Source organism: Athene noctua, chromosome 2 (assembly GCF_965140245.1).
Source record: "Athene noctua chromosome 2, bAthNoc1.hap1.1, whole genome shotgun sequence".
In the NCBI taxonomy this organism is placed as follows: Eukaryota; Metazoa; Chordata; class Aves; order Strigiformes; family Strigidae; genus Athene; species Athene noctua.
In genome coordinates, this window is record NC_134038.1 from 149,854,764 (window position 1) to 149,877,467 (window position 22,704).

General features: G+C 38.2%; 1 pseudogene; it reads left to right on the forward strand.

Moving 5' to 3' along the window:
• The window catches only part of LOC141956708 (collagen alpha-6(VI) chain-like), a 35,896-nt pseudogene extending 17,002 nt beyond the window's left edge, over positions 1-18,894 (forward strand).
• The last annotated feature ends 3,810 nt before the right edge of the window (positions 18,895-22,704 follow it).

Below are 22,704 nucleotides of genomic sequence, written 5' to 3' on the forward strand. Positions count from 1 at the left end.
TATGAGGTACAGAAACGGTTTTTCAGTGGAACTGATATTTATATTGATATTTATTATAATTAGGTTTGGATGGCCTTATAACTGTTGTCTGGAAGGAGACTCCAAATTTCAAAACTGAGTTTTGGAAAAGAGTTTGAATGTGGAACTCAGATACTGGCATGATGGACATCACTAGCAGGCTATTCAAGTTCTTGGTAAGTTACTTGATAAAGAACCAATGCACGCAGTAAGATCTTGGCTAAAAGAACTGCCTGCTAAGACCGTAAGTATCAAGTTTGGTAAATATGACTATAACAAAAGAGTCATGCTGTTAATAGAGCATAAATTTCATTTGTATTCTTATGGTGAGTGTTTCCAGAAGAGCAGGAATAGAGCTATGAGAAAATTTTTGTAAAATATGTTTTCATCTGCAGTAACTTATTTTTAAGAACAATATTGCTGAAAGGACCTGCTGCTCTTTGTCTTACAAATATACGAGGGAAGAAGGTGAAATTGGAGATATTGAAAAACTAGGGATGGGGGAAAACTAGGGATAAAGGTAAGAGTGCATCCTAGCTTTGTATTGCTAAGTTTAAGTTGTCAATAATGATGGGCTGCATGTGGAAAAAAAATCACTCCCTAGGGTCCCCACCTGCAGGTGCCACAGCTTGTGATGAATGCAATGCACAAAAATTATTCTGCAAGTGAATGCAATGCTGCTGGTGAGTGTAATCAGTATTCAGTGATGGGTTTTACCTCTGAGAAGGCCTCTTGTCCAGCCTGATGCTATTACCTTACAGAACAGCAAGAAGAGCTGTGGATAACTAAAGCAGATTTTTTTTTCTGAGCTTCTCTTAAGCTGCAAATAGATTTCCAATAGTCCCCTTCAGCTGGACTGAGTGATTTAAGTGAGAACGAAACTGTCTCTTTGAGACTGCTTGTCACTGAGATATAAGATGATGATAAATATAATGGAGAAATTTTGTCTTAAAATCAAAATATCTAGCTCCTTTACTTGTGTTGGTAATTTTAAATCTAAGCCAGCTGATTCTTTCACTGTTAGCTGTCTGCTATTGACTGCTTTGGAAAAAGGCAAGAGGATGACTATGTTTGTCTACCTATGTTTTATGGCATGATTTTGGTATATCTTCCAAAATCACAATATACCCTGTCTAACAATGCAGGAGGAGGAATCAGTCATCAGTTATGAGTGGTGTGGAGGTTGGGGTTGATGAGCTCATCTAAAGATTCTAATACTGGTTTTGCTTAGCAACCTTCCTACTTTCCCCTAGAATGTGTGTCTTTCAGACATCTCTATTCAGAGCCATCAGGTAGTTCCTAAAGTCTTCTTGTGTTCCTAATGACTGCATTTTTTGACAGTGTTGGAGCAACTAAGGGTATCAATTGATAATTTCTGTAGGAATTCCTGAAAGAACCAAGATCTCATGAGGACATTGCATTTCATTTCAATAGTAAAGGTTTCTATTAAAGTCAACGGAAAGATGCCAGTGAAATGCTACAGGCTAGGGATTAAAAGTTGCTATACGAACAAGCAAAATACTTTAAGTGAAGTTATTTGTCTTTTGATTTATTTTTTTTTTATTAACTAGATGTCCAGTTAAGGAATGCAGAGCCCTCCTAAACCTCAGACATCTGTGACTTTTCTTGTATTCTTTTCCTTTGATGTAGTTAAGAAATAGTGGAAAATTCTCTACTGTATTTCAGTAGTGTAACACTGAATTCTATTCAATTTTAAGTAACTTATTTTGACAACTTCCATAATAATTGAGAGTTCTGTCAAATGTGTGCATTAATTCTAAATAAAAACATGACCTATCGTGGATATTTGAAGAATATACCTTTTCAAACCATCAGGAATGAAAATATGGTAGCAGAATGTCCTCTGTAAAAATGGAACATTACATTATATATACAGTCCCCGTGTCCCTGTGGACAAACATGTTGACTGGTCACTCAATAGTGGGTGTTGTTTCTCACCTGTATGTTTCAGCAGCCATCAACATTGCTGCTGGAGGCTTCAGATTTTCTGCCTCCAGCAGCTGACAAAATGGGCAGCTCACAGTTATATAATGTTAGTTCATGTATCCTTTTTGAGCAGCCATAGCTTTATTTTTCCCTCTAGTTCTCTGCTTTCCCACAGTTAAAGAATTCCCTTGAGTGTTTCCATGCTTATCATCTCATCCCCTGCACAGCATCTCTTCTGTCCTTGATTCTGCTTTCATTATAAACATCAAGCAAAGTCCAAGATAGGTCTGCAGGTGCACTCACAGGACAGCTATGCCCTGCTGCTATTTCTAATGCTCTGCCAGGCCAGATAGTGGGTTCCTGCCTTGCCAGGGCAAATCACAGCCTTTGTCACCTGCCAACACAGTGCCTGTGGTCTGATATTTTGAATAATGCTGTGAGTTTTCACAGGAAACTGAGTGAGCATAGAAAAAACTGCTCCTTTGCAGCCTCAGTTCACAACCAGAACAAATTTTGCTGCTCCAAAGGACAAAGTACCCATCAACACCTTGCAGGGTAACACTTTGCAGTGCTGATGACTAAGGGGTAAAATCTGAGGGATCAGACACTCTTTTTAGCCTTTCCTCTCTCAGGAGGGAATATATATGAAGGCTTTTCACTTTCCAAAATGCTCTCACAAAATCTTGTGCCAGGGTCAGCGCTTCCCCTACCTGGCAGCATACCCTCGGTACACAGAAGAAAACAGCTACTCACATGAAGACCTACTTCAGAATTCAGTATAATGGCTGTTGTGCCAGGCTAGATTTTCACTCTCCAAACATTACCCTATTGCAAAACAGGCCTCGGAATTCAGGGAGGAGCTTCTTTTTGGCCTATGAATCTTTTTTTTTTTTTTTGCACAGGGGAAGGGGAATGAGAGATTGAAAGAATGTTCTCTCTTATCCTCTGTGCTATACAAGGGTCATTCAATTCTGAAACATTAGGAGCCCTCATTAAGCCTGTGCTGAGACTCAAAGCCCAGGACAGCTGTTTCTGGTGCAGCTCTCATCTCTGTGGTATCATTGGACAGTGGAAGTACCCACCTTGGATTCAGAACGGTTTGTTTCCTAAAACAGTTCTCATAAATCATACAAGCTATTATCCACACAATTTATTTGTTTACTAGTATCCCTCTTTCCTCCTGGGCTCCAAACTAGGGTGAACAGTGCACTCTCAACTCATATAAAGATGTTATATGAACTCCTTCAAAAATAATTGGACTACAATTAAAAAAAGAGAACAACGTTAATTCAGAAACATTAAGACATTTTTTAGGTTTTGTTTTCATAAGGAGTATAATCTGAAAAGAGGTTGGTTTCTAAAAATCTGCCTGGATCACTCAAGGAAGGCCTCTGTGTAGAAGTGTTTCCTGGCTAACATCTATTTGGGGATTAATTTTTAAAGTACACTCCTTTCTTACCAGGACAGATACCAGACTCTCTTGAATCAAATACTTAGTTAGGCTTATGTCAAAAGAAATAGCTTGGGGTAGTCATGTTTTATTCTGTGGGTAGCAATTGCTTTTGATCTTCCTCAACATACTTTCTTGCTCACCCAGATTGACAAATGTGGAGACATTAAAACAATCATTCTCATGCTAGTGTGGAGAAGCTCCAGTCATACAATCATCGTTTGGGGTGGAAGGGACCTTTGAAGATCACCTAGTCCTACCCCTCTCACCAGCAAAGACAGAAGAGCAATTGATTGACTACTATGGATACAAAAGACATTCAAGAAGAAACTATTTGAATGAGAGGAAGCCAATAACACTTATTTTCTACCCAAACCAATTCAACATTCTTCATAAAATGCAAAATAATCATTTATATATGACAGATTATGAATCTTGTACAAGATTTATTTTTTCTCCTATCAGCTTTTAAAGATTCAGTACTTAAGGTATATCTCAGTGTTGTCTTGAAATGTTTAATTAGTTACTGGAGACTCTTTAAAACTTTGGAAGAGATTTTCCTGAGACCTACAGTGAAAGAAAATTGTTCACCCTGGAGCATCTAGTAAAAACATTGGGCCACCTTCAAATCTAAATGTGGGACAAGTAATGCATTAGTGATGACTTAAACTGTTAGTAACATCAGGGGAAGCATTAGGAGAAAAATGATCAGGAAAGTTGTTTGTTATTCAAGTTTTCAGCAGTGTTTGAAGCCCAGAGTAAGCAGAGGGACAGAATATACAAAGAACAATATATTGGCCCATTTAGTTTTTCCAGAATTCCCCAATAGTTTCTGAAGGTCACCCAAGTATTAGGGCATTATTATCTCTTATCTTTTAACTTCAGGGGCCCAATGATGTTAAAGACAACCTGGGATATCTTGAAGATGAAGAAGAACCGGTAAGTTATAACACCTTAAAAAACCTGTGTTTGTGAAAACTAAAACTTTTGAGCAGGGGAAAAAAAAAAAAAAAAAAAGTGCATCTAAACTAGCTGGATAGTTCTATAACCTTTCAAGTTGAGAACTCCCTCACATCACTCAAATAAAACAGAAGCAAGATCATACAATTTTCAATAACGTTTCTTGGGTTATAATGGATATATATTACAACAACCTGATTACCTTGTGTATGTGGCTGGGTGAGTGCCTGCTTAGCAAAGCTATTTGGGAACTTATTTTTATTCCTGTAGAAGGCTTCTACAAAAAGTTTTTTTGTTTTCCTCTTCCGTTGTGTGTGTATTTTCCTAAGTTGTTACTGAAAAATCAAAACCAGTCTTGTGATGCGCAGAAACAAACTCTAGAACTCGGATAGAGTTATAAAGCAGGTATGTTTGTTCTGGCTGGGGTGCAAGGGGATTTCTCCACAAAGCTTGCACACTGTCTCAGCAAGTAGCCAAATATTTATTACTCCAAAACATACATATTCATTAGGAAAGGCCGGGTTATTACAATTAGTTCGGGGAATAGGTGTGATTATTAGAATTATTTCTCAGAACTCATTTACATAGTCTGAGCATGCGTAGTATAAATAGAGGGAGGGTCTTTGGTGGTCAAGGGAAGAAGTACAAGGTCTTCTTCATGGTGTCTGGTCTTTCCAGGGCATGCTCTGTGAAACGCAGTCCGAAGTCCCGGTGTCTTCCTAAATCGGTGGGATCATCCTCCCTAGACGGTATCTCTGTGTCCTTTTGTTCGGGTTCCCCTTATTTTAGTCTGCCTAAGTGCTCATTGAGGGCTTTGAGGCTGCTATCAGCGAGTTGTCTTTTGACTTCATACCCCTGGGCTACCTGCTACTTTCTTATCATAGCCAATCCACTAACTGTCTGCTAGGCTACGCTGAATCCACAGAACAGTCTGGGCAAGCAGGATTCTTAAGCAACATTCAGAAATCATCAGATGTTGCTGTAAGTAAATAATTTGCAAGGAAAGTGGTCCTTTCTTTGTATCACTTGTTCTGGGGAAACTAAAACTAAACAAGTGGAGACAAAACCAGACATTTTCTGCAGAAGAAACTGTAAATCAGCCAGTTCTGGGCAGTCAAGACCAGCTCTTTAATCTAAGCATCCATTTTTAGATATTTTTGTTTGTATCCAAATTAGACATGTTCTTTGAAGGCCATCCAAACCATAACCTTTTGATTTGATCCAAGTGTAATGTTTTTTAATGCTGGTAGGTTGCTGAAACCAAAAACATGAAAGGGAAAGAGACTGAAAAGTGTACTGCAAGGCTATGACTATCTCTCAGATTGATGGATGTGTTTGTTTGCTCCCAAAAGACCAAACAGTTTTCATCTGTATAGCTTTTGTTTCAAATTAAAAAAAAACAACAACCAAACAACAAACCAACCAAGTGGTAAACGAGCAGTAAAAACAGGTAAAAGACCCATCAGTGGAAACTAAAAGTAACTTCAGTGACAGTAAGGAAGTAGCACAGCAATGTAATGGATATTAGAGAAGAACATGGCCCAGGCTCTCATCAGGAGGATGCTGTTCTGTCAGTGTGGTCAGCCAGTTTGTAAACTCTGGAAGATCACTCACTCAAGAGCAAGTCTTGATACGTCAAGCTGCAGTACTCCAAAACCAGGCTTGTGGATGGATAACGGCATCATCATATTGTATTTGCTTTACTTTCATCATATTATGCAGGAAGAAACTTTTTTGTGGAAATCCTGTCAGCCAGACCCACAAATATTAGTTCTGCACTGTGAGATTTCTGCAGTTGTATGTAGTTTCAAATTTATGATGCACTTATATAGGGATAGATTTTTGCAGGAGTCAGATTTGTCAAAATGGTAGCTGGAGATTTGGAATTGTAAACATAATGTGAATATTAACAAAACAATGATGTGGCTAAAAAGAAGTCAAAATTATAACAGGGAAGATAAAAAATATTTTAACATTTGCTAGGTGTCATGATTTGAGCCCAAAGGGCAACTGAGCACCACACAGCTGTTCATTAACCCCTTTCCCCTCAGTGTTGGGAAGGACTAAAAAGAATCAAAAGATTCAGGAATGGAGATAAGGACAGAAAGGGGTCATTAACCTATTAAGGGTCATAGGCAAAAGACATGTTTGTTAGGGGAAGGAAAAAGGACATCACTTTAATTCAAAACACTAATGATAGCAACACTTAATGGACAGAACTGAGTAGTGAGAAGAGTTACTATATCTTAGAAACACCTCCCTGCACCCCTCCCTTCTTTCCAGGCTCAATTTTGTTTCCGATTTCTCTGCCTCCTCCCCCACTGGCACAGGGGCAGGGGATGGGGGTGCAGGCGATCCCACGCTTCTTCCTGCAAGGTGGTTGGGAATCACTCTGCACTCTTCTCCTGCTCCACGTGGCATCCCTCTCACAGGAGACAGTCCTCCACAAACTCTCTGCAGTGAGTCCTCCCCACGGGATGCATTCTTCTCGAGATGCTCTGGTGTAGGTCACCCCCACGTGTTGCGGTCCTCCCAGCACCAAACTACAACCGTGGAGGCTGCTTCTTCTCACAGAGTCCTGGGGTTCCTCCCGTGACCTCCATGGGTGTCAGGAGGGCGGCCTTGACATCTCCACAGGATACAGGGGGGCTCTGCTCTGGTGCACCTGCTCCCCTTCCTCCTCCTCCCTTCCACTGACCTCCATGTTCCCATAGGTGTCCTCCTCGTAACTCCTCCTCAAAGCCTCTCAGGTTCCCCTTCTTAAATACATTATTGCAGAGGCACAGCCACCACCGCTAACTGGCTTGGCCTCAGCCAGAGGCAAGTCCAACTTTGAGGGGGGCAAGCTTCAAGAAGTTTCTCACAGGGGCCCACCCTTGTAGCCCCCTCTCCTGCTACCAAAACCCCTGCCACGCAAACTCAGTACACTAGGATGCTGCTGATATATTTGATCGTTCATAGGAGGTTACTGAATTATGAGGATGTTGCAGCTGCACATTTCTCTATTGTTGCAGCTTCTTTAATCCGCAGTCAACCAGGGACTTTACTGGAGATACAGTTCTTGAGAAGGTTGCATTCCAAGACTACAGGACCAGATGTCTCTAATGGCAAAGCTGTCTGCCAGCTTATGTAAACCTCACATAAATTTAAACAATTGGATTCTTCTTTGCTTTCTTTCAGGGCCCAAGATGACCACCTGAACCACAAGGAAGACAAAGCACATGGGGTGTCCAGACAAAAAAGGTTTAAAGGTTGAACAAAAATTCTGAAAATACTATTTCATTGTGATTTAGAATAATCCTTCAATGTTTTTATTACATATTTTTCTAACTTATGCCATCTTTTTTCTTTTCGGGGGTTTTGAGGAATTGTTGGAAAAAAAGTTACATTATGAATATAGACAGTCTGAGTTTGTGAATGTGGTATTCTTTAGGGCTTTTTCCTGCACTAAATAGAGATTTTAAGAGTTTTGCAGAGATGGCAGTGAGTGTTGTCAATATTACTCTTTTTTTTTTTTTTTTTTTTAGGCTACTTTGGAGATGTCTGCTGCAGTGCCCAGTTTATGATTGTGCCTAGAGAAACATATGAGAAACAAAACTTCAAATATTAATTCCTGTGTTTAGTGTTTTTTTTTTTGTGTGTGTGTTGTTTGTTTTTTTTTTTTTAATCTTGGTCTTGTTGGAGTTTGTAAATGTGCACTGGTTGTTTATATGAAAACTTTGTGCACATTTATATTATTTCAGGGTGGCAGTGAGGAAGATGGAAGTGATGGAATTAGAGGATAAGAGGTACATTATTTCTTTCTTTTGCCTTTTTGACCTCAAAGTTACTAAGTGATAAAAATGAATCAAGATACCATCTTTTGTCTTTAAGGGATCTCCTGGGGTTCCTGGAAAGGAGAAAAGGGTGACCTTGGATATCTGGTAACATTTTGTTATCTTTTATTGGTCAGTGTTGGATTTAAGAACAATAGTATAGCTATTTCATGAAACTGTCCCTGTGAGAAATGTCTTTAATAAACTCTCGAGCACAAGGAGTAGACTTTGTACTGCAAAGTTATTTGCACATTTTTTGTTTGAATTCCTATCAGGAGAGTTATTATAGGATTTCCAGCGTCTGAAGAAGAGCGAACTGCTGATGAATAGACAGCAGGTATTTTGTAAATAGGGTATATACCCAGAAAATAGTTGCCTGTAGGATATTTCTATTTAAAAGAAAATTTGAGGGATAATTAGATCTGCACCTTACAGCCTTCTAGGTGGGCATTTTCTCATACTTACTGAGTGATCAAGTAATTTCTATATATGACTAATTTTTATGTGGTTAAAGGTAGATACGAAGCCTCCTACCTCTGTAGTACCCCGACAGGTTCACATACATGAGACAAGAGGGTTATTTATTATCTGTGTTTGCCAACATCAGATAACTGTTTTTTCATAAAGCATGGAGCAGCCCTGTTGCCTTTCCGCTTACCATGCAGTCTGAAACAAGGTGTGAGTTAGGACTCCAAAAGGCAAAAAGAGATACTGCCCTGTGGCGACTTTAGTAGACAGTTGGAGAATTGACCATTTGTTTTTTCCCCTGATGACATGCCATTTGTAGAAAGGCTAACTGAGGCAAAAAAACCTCAGCCTGGTAGACAGTGAACATTTTGACTTGTTCCGTGTAACAGAAACAATACTCAGTGTGAACCAAGTTGATAGTTCAGGTGATCAGTTACAGTTCAGCCTCCATAATTCAATGCCTACCGTTAGGAATGGCAGGCAGTCATCATGCTGGTCTGTTCATGAACAGTTTGAGCTTGAAGGAGCAGCAACTAGATACCAGTTTCAAGTGTGGAAAACAGTACTCTCAAATAGCTGCTTGGTACCTCACTTCCAGAAGAAACTGTCTTACCCTTTCTGCCCTTGTACAGGTGCCCAGGGAGGCACAGGGCTGATTGCTACTCAGAACACACTGGTTATTCACAGATGAGGCACCATTACATTCAAAACATGAAATGTATGTTAGCATAGGCCTTTCAGTGATGTAGTCTACAAAGTTCTTTGATATTTGGAATGATTTCTGTTTCATTGCAATAAGTATTTTGAATTTATTTTTTCTTATTATTAATGTAGAATTTGAAGCTACAGTTTAGTTGGGGACAACCTTGGTGCTGTAGAGTCATGGTCTCCATAAAGCTTTTTTAGTATCAAGCATAATACACTGGGACTATTGTGACCTACCCTGCTTCTGAGGCGAGCACCAAATTTGGAACAAACTTTGTTTTGGACTGTAAAAGTCCTGTAGGTCACTCACATATGTCCTCTTCGCTGTTCTGGTGCCAAATTCCAAGATCGTCATGGAAAAGAAAAACTGGGGTTTACTTGTTTTTTTCAGAGACCACTAAACATTCAAGTGTAGATAATATTTTTTCTGTTGTGTGCTTATACATAAAAATGCTTTTTGTCCTGAGAACAAGACTCTTAAAGCAATGTTTTCTGCAGGCATGGAATGCTTGCTGTTATTTTGGAAAGACATCTTGAATGCTTCTGTGATGTGACAGTTAACTGATTTTATATGCAGTCTTATTTAAAGATATGTTTCCCAGCAAACAATTTACCATGGGAACTAACTGCTTATCTTTATCTTTCTCTGCCAATAATGAGCTGAGCAGGCTTCAGTTTGACTTATGAAGCATGTCTCTTGATTGAATTTCACTTATTTTTGTCAGGTCTGTCCAAAAGGTGTCCAGTTTTCTTATGGTTTTCAGTGTTTTGTGAACAGTCCTAGGTGCTTTGATTGAACGTGCTGTGTAGATGTTAATGTGTTTATTTTCAAGTGTGGTGTTCAATGACCAAAAAGGAAAATCAATTGTTGTGCTGTGTGAGGTGGGATACAGCCACCAATTAGTGACTAGGAATCATGTCTGACCACTTTCTTTCCTTGCTTAGTATTTGCAAACCTTTTCTTAACGAAATCTTGCATCAGAAATTTTTAAACAATATATTGTGTGTTGGCTTATGACACCCAGGACAGCTATTGTGTTCTTAACAAGTCCCTAGAGACTCCTCTCCTCCCTCTAGCAGAATTGCCATTATATTCTAGGAAGTGGAGTCCACCCTGATAGAAAAAACATCTGAGATTCAAATAGTTGGATCAGCAGCAGAGGAAGGAGAGAGGCAGAAGCAGAGAGCCATGGGTAGACTTTCCCGGGAACACAGGGCTGGTCACAGAACCACATTAAGAGCAAAGGATTAGTCAAACTGCTTAATCGATTAGACTTCATTTTGTCCCACTTTCTTTCCTGCTGTAATTCACCACAAGGGAACTGCCTCTTGTTCTGTTAATATCATTTTTCCCCAGGAATGAATGCCACGTGGTTACACAGTTCTTTATAAAGCTCTTTGTTGCCAATAATATTTTTGTTATCTGACCATACGTTTATTTTTGTCTGGAAATAAACTTTCAATTTCCTCATAATCTAAAGTAGCCCATGCTAGATAGGGTGTAATTTGAAGCATTTCAGTTGTAAATGCATTCCTGTATTATAGAAAGACATTTTATTCCTCTATATTCATGGCATTATTATTTGAAAGGAATCTAGTCTGTGGCCCTTCAATCTTTTCACTCAAGTTAACTGCTCCAGTTTTCATTTCTCTATCACATTATGGGATAAGCTGGTCTGGGCCCTGGAGAAAGCATTGCCTTTTTCTGATGTCCCTTCCCCTAACAACTCCATGATCTGCAAAACAGAGAATTTCTAACAGTTCTACTCTGTGTTTTAGAATACAAATATTTAATTCACACCATTCCAATCCTCACCTAAGTCCACTGAACAACGCTCCATGTGGCTGGGTGTTTGTTATTCTTGTTGTAAAAGAAATAAAGTTACTGCAGTTGTTTGACAGCTTTATGGATGGTATCCCTAGCTACAGTACTCTCACTGGCGTAAGCCTTACTTAGGACATACTCAAATCAATTTCCAGCCCCACTCCACACATTTGTAAATAACCTGAGAGATGATAGAGAGAGAAATCTCCATGTATCTGTTCTATATAGAGAAAAATGTGCTTGTCAGTGCATCCATTGTCAAGAGAACACAGATCACTTTTCCTCTTCATAACACTGTAATGAGACTTGTTTGTTTGAAAAGATGCTAAAGCAATGGAGAGGGCTCTTTCTTCCTGCCTGTGAATTTTCTACACCTGTTTAAAAAAAAATGAAAAGTTGCATGTGCTTCTTTAGAAACACATTAGTTCTTGGTCTTTGAGATCTGTTACATACAAAGGTCACATTCAGTAACAGAAGGCATCTATCACAGCTTCTGGAAGCCAGCTGTGAAGGGCTGGGAGGGTATTTCTGCCTTTGCTCTGATGTATCATCCAAACACCACATCTGTTGATTTTCTTCAGAAAATTCTTAGAATAGCGTGGCTTTCTTCAGAATAGTGTGACAGCTGCTCTTTGGCTACAAATATGAGGCCAAAATGCTAACCTGGCTTGCTCAAGCAAAGTTCCCGTTGCTACTGATGCACTGTAATAGTGGTCAGTATTTTGCCTTGCAGGTTTTTAAGTGGCCAATTTGATGGACAGCTGCTAGCACTTTTGTTAAGATATTTTTGCTAGGTATAGAGTATAAGGACAGATAATAGTACTTGTTTGGAACTGATAGAAAAAAAGATTGACATGATGAAGACTAGAAAAAAATGTGCCATCCCAATAAAAGTAATAATGGCCTCTGTTTTTAAAGCTTCTGCTGTTTATGGGAGAGGAACGGAGGAGTGTGCTATTTTGCAAATAGGAAACTAAGTTTTATTTACATTGACTGTCTAATCCCCGCCAAATGCCTGGATGAAGGCACTTAGTTGGTACTATAGGAGTTGATTATTGCCTTTCGGCAGCCAGGCATTTTTGAGAGAGGGCACTAAAGGATGTGGCAAAGTTTGGTTAAGCCAAACTCTTGTTATATCAAAAATACCTACACTGGATTAAAGTCCTGGAGAAAATAGGATCATGTTCTCTGACCCACTTCCAAGACAAGTTCTATCGATATCCTCAATTTTAACTTACAAGTAATAAAATAGCACCTACAGTTTTCTTCTGTTTAGCGTCCTCCTTCTTAGACATTCTGTTCAACTGTGGGTTGCGGATGAATCCCAGAATCAAACAGGAAGCTTGAAGTGGAGGTTGAAGCTGGTCTTACTGATACGTCGTCTTGTGTGTTATCTGGAAGTTCAACTTTTTCCTGGAAACTTGAGGGCTCCTTTCTATGGGAGAACTGTAAGGCGATATAGATAGTGGTTATGTAACCTAAAAATTTTACGGCATTAGTGGATTTTATAAAATGTAAGTCCAACCTGATGAAGAATCTGTGTTTTTTTTTCTCAGTTTTCTTATTTTACATTATAGTATTTTTCTCCTTTTGTTTAATTTGGAATGAACCAGGAACTGTGGGTCTGGCAGGGGCTCCTGGAGCTCCTGGGAAACAGTAATGAAAGCAAGGTTCCCTCAGTTAAATTAATGTATTAATTTTGTTTGTTTAATTCCCTCCCTTAATGTTGCTGATTTAAAAATGACTTGCCTATTCCGTTCTTGGAATCCACATCTGAAACTATTTCCCAGGCAAAGGTCCAGGGGATGTCTGCAGGATCAATCTCTTGATCTGAGTAGCAACTATGTGTTGAAGTTTAGATAAGCATTATTGTGGGGTTTTTTTGGATGTCAGTTTGCAAGCACAGCCAGCACAGTATGCATGGCTCAGGCCACAGCTGCACAGAGCTTTTCAAGAGTGTAAGCTTTTTAGATCTGGACTTTTTCTTATTTGAAAAGCCTCTGTCAACTAGAAAGTTCAGGGAAACAGAGTTTTAAATTAATTTTGTTTCATCTCTTAAACCTTTAGATGTAACTTTTACTCTTTGGATAGTTTGTTACTTTTGTAAATTGATAAACTGGTATCATTTGCATAGTAAACCATGTTGTGTTGTGTAGTTCTTCCATTAGGACCTAACAGCTCATGTTTATTTGATTTACTATCAAAAGATATTGTAAGCTCTGTGCCAGGACAAAATAACCATTAAAGGGTGAGGGGGAAAACTTTATATAGCCAGAGATCAGAAGAAGTGATTCAAATAAAAGTATTATAATAGAGTTACTGTGTTCCCTTTGAAGTCAAACTTTCAGAATCATGATAAGCTGAGAATCCAAAAAATAAATGCCTCACAAAATTAAGAGTGACAATCTTTATGGTTAAAGTGTAAGGCATTTGAAGTGTTTTATTTATGTATTTTAGGGTGTGTAGGATATCTCAAAGTAAACAGTGGTAATTTTTCATAGACATAAATTTTGGGTGTCTCAGGATATACACAAAACTTCTTTTGGGTGAGATCTTTCAGTCTAGTGTTTGCACTTCTAAATAAAGGATAAATACAAAGTGGCTTTTAATGTAAAAGTTGGGTTTAAGGTACCTTTTTTGCTTGCAGTCCTGAGGCTGTTTATCTGATTTTATAAATGTTAAGCAAGTAGCTCACAGGTAATAGTGTTGTTATATCTTCTTTCTCCTTTGTATATTTGTAAATGAGTGTGTGGGGTTTGTCAGCTGGTATAGTCAATTAGTTATTCCACAGGATGAAGGAAATTCTTCCATGACTTTTGAAATTGGATTGTAAGACTGTAAGCTGACTTTCTGGAGCCAGTGATTTTACCCCTTTAATACTCATCATTTCTCATCATTTAATAGAGGCTGTTTGACCTGATACTAGAGATGTTTTGTTCTTTGGTTTGGAAATCATATTTTCTTTGAAAAATCTAGTTGTCTCTCCATATTATGTATTCCTTTCAGTCTGTATTTAGAGAGTTGAAGAAGGACCTTCAATACAGTATTTCACATTTCCTTTGCAGAACCTCATTTGGAAATTCATGGTATCCCTTTAACTAAGCATGACTCAAATGACTATGGGAATGGATTACTTAACTTTATTTTTAATAGGGACAACCTAGTGATCCTAGACGAAAAGAAGAAAGAGATCCATATGGTTTGCATGGAAGGCAGGCTTGTACTTCTATTTTTATCCTTATGCTGCTTATTTTGACGACACCAGACCTAAAGCGGAACACTTGTCCTGTCCTCTCCTGAAAGATGTGTAACTTCAGAAGAATTTCAGTTTGGTCAGTTAAGACCTGATATTAAGTGCAATAACAGAGAGACTATAGCTTTTATTCTTTCAGAATAACTGAGAGAATATACATTTTAAACTAATTGTTGCTGTGAGTCTCCTAACAATTATATTGCAGTTATTCTGAATGAATACAGATGTGAATTATGAGTGCAGATATGATCCCAAACCTTTGGTACATTCTACTGTAATATTACAATATTTCTATTAATAGTATTGGGAATAAATATCATTTGAGTTAGTAATCAGAGAATGACCAGTTGCTTTAGGTTTTTGAGTTTGAAACTTTCTTTCTCTGATATTTTGCAATATGGTTCTACTTGTGCTGGTTTTGAAGAGAGCATAAACAATAGTTTGACTGGTTTCTAGTAGTAGTAGTACAAAAAAAAAAAAAGGTTTCTTTTGGTTTAATAGTTTTCTGAACATAAAAAGCATAGTTGATAATTTATAAAGTAAGATAACAAACTAGCTTGTTGTGTGTTTCTATGTTTCTAAATCCAGGTAATTCATTCTGGCAGTCGTTATTTAATGAGGTTGTGTTTGATACATACCAACCATTAATATCCCTGTGGGCTTGTTACGAATTTTAGGTTTCTTGTATTGAAATGCCAAAATACATTTAGCTTGGAAAAAGTTCTTTTGGCCCTCCTCTGTTTTGCAGAAAAAAGTGGTATTTATAGAAGTTTTTGATAGGACTTGTTTTCCTAATAGGAAGTCCAAGGTTCCTCAAAATATTACAAGTGGAGGATTTCCTTCAGTTATTTTATTAGGTAATACAGTAATGGCAACTGAGTGAAGCAACAGATCTCTATCCCATGGAAAAACAAAACACTTTTTTTTTAATTATTATTATTATTTTTTCCCCAACTCAGATTACAACTTTAAAAATCAGACTTTCCAGAAAAAGAATGAAACTGTTTTTCAAGCTGAATGTGAAGTATAGAGAATAAAAACAATTAAAATTCTGGATGATCAGATTGCGTAAATAGGACTGAGCTGTGAAATTGGTATTACACATTAGGCTTCAGCTAATAAGGCTGCTTAACATCTATACTCCCTGTGGATGCAGAGCTATGGCCACAGCAAAAGCAGAGTCATTCTGCTGAATGTCATGGCTTGGAGACAATGTGGGCAAGTTGCGTGCCAGATGTCTGACCCACACCTTCCTAGTAAATGGCCGTTTGTGTATGGAATAAAGAATAGGGAGTGCCTCATGTCCTGATAGTTTGCTGACTGATACATATTCCCCCATAGATGCAGAAAATCTGACAGGTACTTGTTGATATCACCAGACATTTTCAATATTCTGTGCACAAAAATTGCCTGTTAATATTTTCTCCAATATTTTTACTTACACAGTAATTAGGGAGTGATTAGAAGTTTTCTTAAATAAATTGAACTGCCAACTCTTCACTGTTCTCATGGGAAATCAATGTGTGCCTTAGTAAACAAGTAGATAAATCACATACTGGAAGCAGCACACTTCTTCCATAGAGAAGGTATTATTTAGAGAGAATACACCAACAGTATGGTTTTGGCACATTAGAGGGAGAAGTTTTTTCACTTTTGTGAAACAAGATGTTGCATGTCTTTTGTTATCTTATGATGCCACATTAAAGTAACAGCTGTATCTCATTTTCTTTTTCCCTGATAAAAAAATCATTGGCTGGTCATTGTGTAGGTTTGGTTTGGGGTTTTTCATGAATCCATGACTATTTTTTTGTGTCCAATCTTTCATATGCCTGTGTTTCAGTGGAAAAATGCCGTTGTAATCCCTTGAGAAGTTTGCATTTTTATCAGAAGACCTGTTTTTCACATTTTCATTACCTTTTTTTCCAATTAACCAGGGTGAAGCTGAGGATGAGGGAATTGCAGGGGAATGTGGACTAAAAGGGTATAGAGGCAGAATGGCAGGTGTCTTATCATTTTTGTTCTTTAATGGATTTTTTTTTTCTTTAAACAGGCTCCTCCTTGATGTGCTGATTGCACCCTTGTGTTGATTTTTAGATGTTATATCTGTCATTTTCAAAGGCTGCTAATGTTGGCCGTGCTCTGTCACTGTGTATGTTACACTAAACAGAAGCAACGACCATTTCTGAATTTCCTGTTGCTGTTACAGTTCACTTTCCTTTTGTGCCTTTTAAATAAAAAAACATTCTAGAAGAAATTTGCTGGTTTAAGAGAAGTGTGATGATCCCATTTATTCTCCATTAACTTTTTTGTCCTGATTTTTCTGGCTTCTTGTGAGTTTCTTTCTCCCTTTTTTTGTCAAAGCTGAATATTAACTTCGGATCTCCTCTGTTCTATCACAGGCTAACGAATGCTGGCCGCTCCCTACAGAAAGGAGAGCTTGTAGCTGTGGGTGGTAACAAACCAGGAAGAGTTCAGTCCCACTGAACACTTCACTCAGCACTGCTTTTCCAAAAATGTCAGAAATCAAACAAGGCTCTTGACATCAAAAGCAAAGATGTGCATGTGCTGGTTTTATTCTGAGGATTGCATTTCTAAATGGGCTTTGAACATATTGGAGAAATAATACACTTAACAAAAATGAGCTGAACTACTAGAAGAAAATGGATGTTTTGATGCTATCCAGTTTGTTCATCTGTTAAAAGTAAAAATTGTGTCAGACCTGATGCTCTTCTTTCTTATTTTTCATTTGCACTAAGTCAGTGGAACTTAAGCATGTAGCAAATAAAGGAAGAAGAAAGGAAATCTGCTGATTTCCAATAGAAAATATAAATTGCCTGTGTATGTTCTTTGAATAACACATATGTAATATGCTACTATTCTTAGGGTGTTCCAGAACCTGTTGGTCTGGAAGGCAGTCCAGGAGACAGGGCATCTCCAGGACACAAGGTAAGACCTAGACTCAATATATTTTGCTGTTACTGGAAAATACATTTGTTCTTTTTAATTTTGAAAGGAAACTAAGGAATGAAACAAAACATTTTCTTCCTGTTATGGTGGTCTGGAGTAGGAATATGTGCAGTGTTCTCATGGTTCTGATGACTGCCATTGATGTGTTGTTCATATATTGTAAATTGCATGACTGTTTTACAGTGTGAATTTCCATATTTTATTAAATAAAAAAGATTGAAAATTCATCTGTATGTAAGCCCAAATCAGGTACTTCTGTATGCAAATGGCTAATTGTATACCTATAAATGTAATTTTCATAAGTCACCATCTAAATGCCTAGCCTTCTGCATGTTTGAAAAGTGTACCTGACTCATAGTTTAAGCCTCTCCTTTTAACTAATGCAAGGGACAATGCTTACTGTATTTTTTGGCTGTCAGTGGCACAGTAAATTCTGCAATTACGTGGTTCTAACAAACCCTTTAGAAGAACCATTGTGGGAGTTCAGTGTTGTGTATCTTAAGTCTCAAATGAAAGAGACTCACTTTGGAAATACTTATTCCCTCTTCAACATTCAGTGTTACAAATTCAACACGGTATGAAAGAGACATTGGGTTCGCTTTTCTCATTACTTTTTACCACTGCTATGAAGTCTGCAGCTTATGCTAAGCTGAAAGTTTCACTGTACATCTTTGTCAGATAGGAAATGATATGCTGTGAATTTCATACATCTTCAAAATAGGATCATAGCTGAAATTAGCTGCAACTGCAATGTACAAAAATTCCTCAAAGTACTAGAGGTCTGTACTTGCAAATAAAAATACTGATCTTTTCTCACCCTTACTGAAGTAAAAATGTACACGGATAAAAAGTAGTGGAAACCTTCAGTTCTACTGTCGATTTTCAATATCCCCAAATCATGGTAGACATTAATAAAATATATAAAAATCTATAATGCAATCAGCCATTGGATTTGGTAGTTGGTTTTGTTTTTTTTTTTTTTTTTCCCCCTGTGATTACTAAAATATCTTAGCAATTAAGTGAGATGAAGATAACATTACTGTAATATTTTTTCTTCTCCTCTCCTCTCCTCTCCTCTCCTCTCCTCTCCTCTCCTCTCCTCTCCTCTCCTCTCCTCTCCTCTCCTCTCCTCTCCTCTCCTCTCCTCTCCTCTCCTCTCCCTCTCCCTCTCCCTCTCCCTCTCCCTCTCCCTCTCCCTCTCCCTCTCCCTCTCCCTCTCCCTCTCCCTCTCCCTCTCCCTCTCCCTCTCCCTCTCCCTCTCCCTCTCCCTCTCCCTCTCCCATATATCTTTTTTGTTCTTGTCCACAGCCATGTGAATTCATTGACTACATCTGCAAACACAGCTGTAAGCGTTCAATCTTGCTTTGATATCATAAGCTCAAGTATTCCTACTTGCTTTCTTCCCTGTCTTATTAATATCACACTGGTTCCGTGTTCAGTGTGCCTGTAAATTTATGGTCTTAGCAGACAGGTGCTTGAAAAATGAATTCAGGGCCCAGAATGTAAAACATTTTTGTCAGTTTTTTAGAATAACTACTTTTGCCAAAGTTACTGTAATATAATTTCTTAGAAACATTAAGTATCTCGGTATCCAGTGGTTCCATTTACTGTGAAGTAAGTCTGCATTATTTTTCCCTAGTATAGCTATCCTAACTTCTTAGAAATGACCATGCCAAATAGTGGTAGTTTCTACAACTAATGGTATATCTCTAAACTCCTGTAGAAACCCTTCAATCAAAATGTTTGGCCTAGAGCAGGGCCAGGTCCTGCTTGTCCTTTTACTCTGTTCTCCAGTAAAACCAAAGGGAGTTTTGCAAGCATACACAGCAGTGGAAAACATGCACCCTAAGTCACTGAAAGTCTTAAAATCTGCAGAACCAGGGAAACTAAATTAATTGTGTCTTCCACCGGTGACTTCTGCTTTTATTTTTAAAACTCTTCAGATGCAAAATTTTTCAATTAAACTTTCTCTTTCTTTAGCTTGCCAGGATGGTGAGTACTGCTTACTCCTGTGTTACTGTTACTGGATAGGCAGAGTGGTGGTGGTCATCTGTCAAACGGACCTAGCAGAGATCTCATGAGTTGTGAACTACTTTGCCTTTGTAGTATTAGGCTCCACTCAACCAAACATTCTGAGTTGTGTGTTCCCTTCACAGAGGTTAAATCCTATGTTGAGAATCAGGTGTTTACTGAATTGGAGCTTTAGTTTGTTAATCCATGTGTAGGATTAATTTAGCTACCTAAAATGCAAGTCACCAGTTGCTTCCTCTGCAGTTTATCTCTCTCCACTAACGATTCAGTGAGAATAAACATCGATATTCATAGCTGTGGTTGCATCTTTGGATGCTACAGTGTGTTGTGAACTGTTCATGTGAAGGTAGGTAGGAGAAACTGAACTGAAAAAGAGCATTTAAAAGTCGATGCGGTTCCCTCAAATCTTTCAGATATCACAGATTTCTATTTGCAGTAAAGGTTCACAGACCTTCTTAGTGCCTTATCATTTTGTTTCACCAGTATTTGATTTAACCCCATTGGAAAGTATTGTTGGCAATAGCATGAGTTCCCTCCTTTGTAATTTTCCCCTATTATCTATGTGGTGGTGTTCAGTTCCTGTGCATACTCTTTTTTGTTGTTTCTTTCTACTTGTCCCTGAGAGATATAGCTACTTTATCCTACTCTGACCCTTCATACTTCTAATTATCTTGCAGCTTCAGCACTGCAGATTATTTTTTTTCCTAGTCTCTTCTGTGACCTTCTTTACTGTTCTTAACTTCACTCCCATCGGTTCCTCCACTGCTTTACATCGAGCTGCCAAATAATTTTACCACACCCATTAATTAAAAACTTGATTTTCTTTATTTGTTATTATTTCAATACTGCTCTCTTTATGTTTACTTTCATTTTTTTTTCCTTCCTAACTATCCTCTTTCCATTATGGCTCAACATTCCTCAGTACTTGCTGTGTTCCATGCCTAAATGTTTCTGATAGTCGTTATGTATAGGAAATGATAATGGATTTTTGTCCTGCACTGAATTTGGCTAGAATGGTGAGTATTCTCCTCCTTTCATGAGTGCTAGATAAATTATCAGCTTATTACTGTAGCTACGTACCTACTATAGCCTGTGGTTTTTAAATTACATTTTTCTTCATGCTGCAGCCGATTATTTTCTTCAACATAATTTCTGCTTTTAGATGTAATATTGTGGCTGGAATAATTACAAGATGAAATGTGTTTTACTCCAAAAGTGTCACATGCATTATCAAATATTAACAGTGCTCCTAGGAATAATAATAGCGCCAAATGAGTATCTGAGCTGTATGGCAGTACCTGACTTAGTATAGGCCTACACTGTGCTCAAGAGGAGCTTTTAAAGGGAATATTGTGCGCTGGAAATACAGGATACTTCTACGCAATCCAGTGCAGACTGTTGCAAGCTCACTCCGAGTTCTGCTTCTGCAAGCACACCCAGCAAGGGGGGCACAGACTGCAGCAGACTCACATCCCACCGGTTCAGAGTGCAGGTGAATGTGGAGCCTGTCAGAATTTGGACAAAACCTAAGATCATTTCTACTCCTAGCCCTGTTGTTGTCCTGCTTGGGTGATGCTGGAAAAGCCACTTCTACTCTCTGTGCTGCAGCCTCTTCATCTGTAAAATAGTGCTAATATAATTTAGTACAATTTTCCAAATATCATCGTAAAACCTCTCCGTAAGAATGAGCAATTTGTACTCTTCTGTGCCTCACCTCAGTATAAAATGGGCAGATTTTTGCCTGGCTCCTTCTTTTTCTTTGTGCACGTATCAAGAGCAGGATGTAGTTTAGCATTGTATCATTTTATGTATGTCTTTTACGTGCATCACTCTCCAAGTCTGAGAATCAAGGAAACAAAATAATTTGGGGGTGTTTTTTGTTTCCTAGGAAAACTGAAATTCCTGATATATCCAACACAACTGGTGTTTGCCTTGGATACCTCTAGGACACTCACTCCTGAGACATGAACTAATGAGAGAGGTTATAACAGTGATAGTGACTGATGCCAGAATCAGAAACAGAAACTGCCCAGTGGGAGCAGAGTCACTGTTGTTTCCCACAGCTCAGTTACCCAACACCTGATCCACTTCACAGAGTTTCACAACAAGAATAAACTACTGAGCACCCTAAAAACCATTTCTTACCAGAGATCCTCCAGTGAACAGAAACTTGATGTGTGATGAGATTTATTCCAAGAATGTTTTCAACAGAACTCTACAGGGTCTTAATGTGAGAAAAATAGCTGGGTTTTTCAGCCATGGACCAGCTGCAGATGCATCTTCTGTTAAACAAGCTGACCTGGGGATGAGTGCAGTAGAAGCCATTTCAGTAGTTAACTGCTTATGAAAATACACCCCATATCTCCCAAGCTTTCCTTGTAAGAAATTTCCTAAACTTTTCTGCTTTATGCTCAGTAATGTTAGTTTCAAACAAGAAACCTTAAATGTACTAGGTCATGCTTATCCCACATGTAATGTTATTGAGCTTAGTGACTCACCTGTATCAAACTTTGATCCATATTCTGCACACAAATAGCTGTCAGTTAGTCTTTAGTGATGCTAATGAAAGGTGTGGAAATACTGGAGATTTTATAAGAATACCTTAGCAGACCCCAACAAAGATAATGTGTGCAGACCATAAAATACATGGGTAACTTTGTAGAGGAGAGATTTTGTGGTCAATAATTTTCTGATTAAATCATCTGTTACAACTCTAATCTTTTGGAACTATTCCCATCTGCTTATAATCCCGTGAAGCAGATAATGGAACAACAGGTTCTCAGCTCTCTAGATGCTGCACTCCAAAACAGTAAAAACTCACAGAATGTGTTTTGTAAAGAAACCTTCGATGTACCAGAAAGTCTTGTACAATAAAGGGCTAGGTGCAAATTTCTTGTTTTACCACTTGGCAAAGAAGCTACCAAAAGAGGGTGGAATTAGGCAAAATTCTTCTAATGCATAATAAATTATTAAGAGTTAAAACCACCTGTTGTTCTTCATACTAACATTTCCATAGCTTTTAATGTATAGGAAATATGTGTAGCAATGAATAGAAAGAAAAAAATCAAAGAACTAAAATAGTCAATGCTAGGTGAAATGCTATTAATGTCTGATATTGGCATGTTTGCATGCTCAGTTTTTTCAAGAACTAGCCATAGGAATAGTTAAAAGATAACAACTGTCTGTGGTTTTCCTGTTGCCTGGACTTCAGGAGTCAACCCTTATGAGGATAAAAATCTAGTGTTTTAACACTGGAGATTTCTGA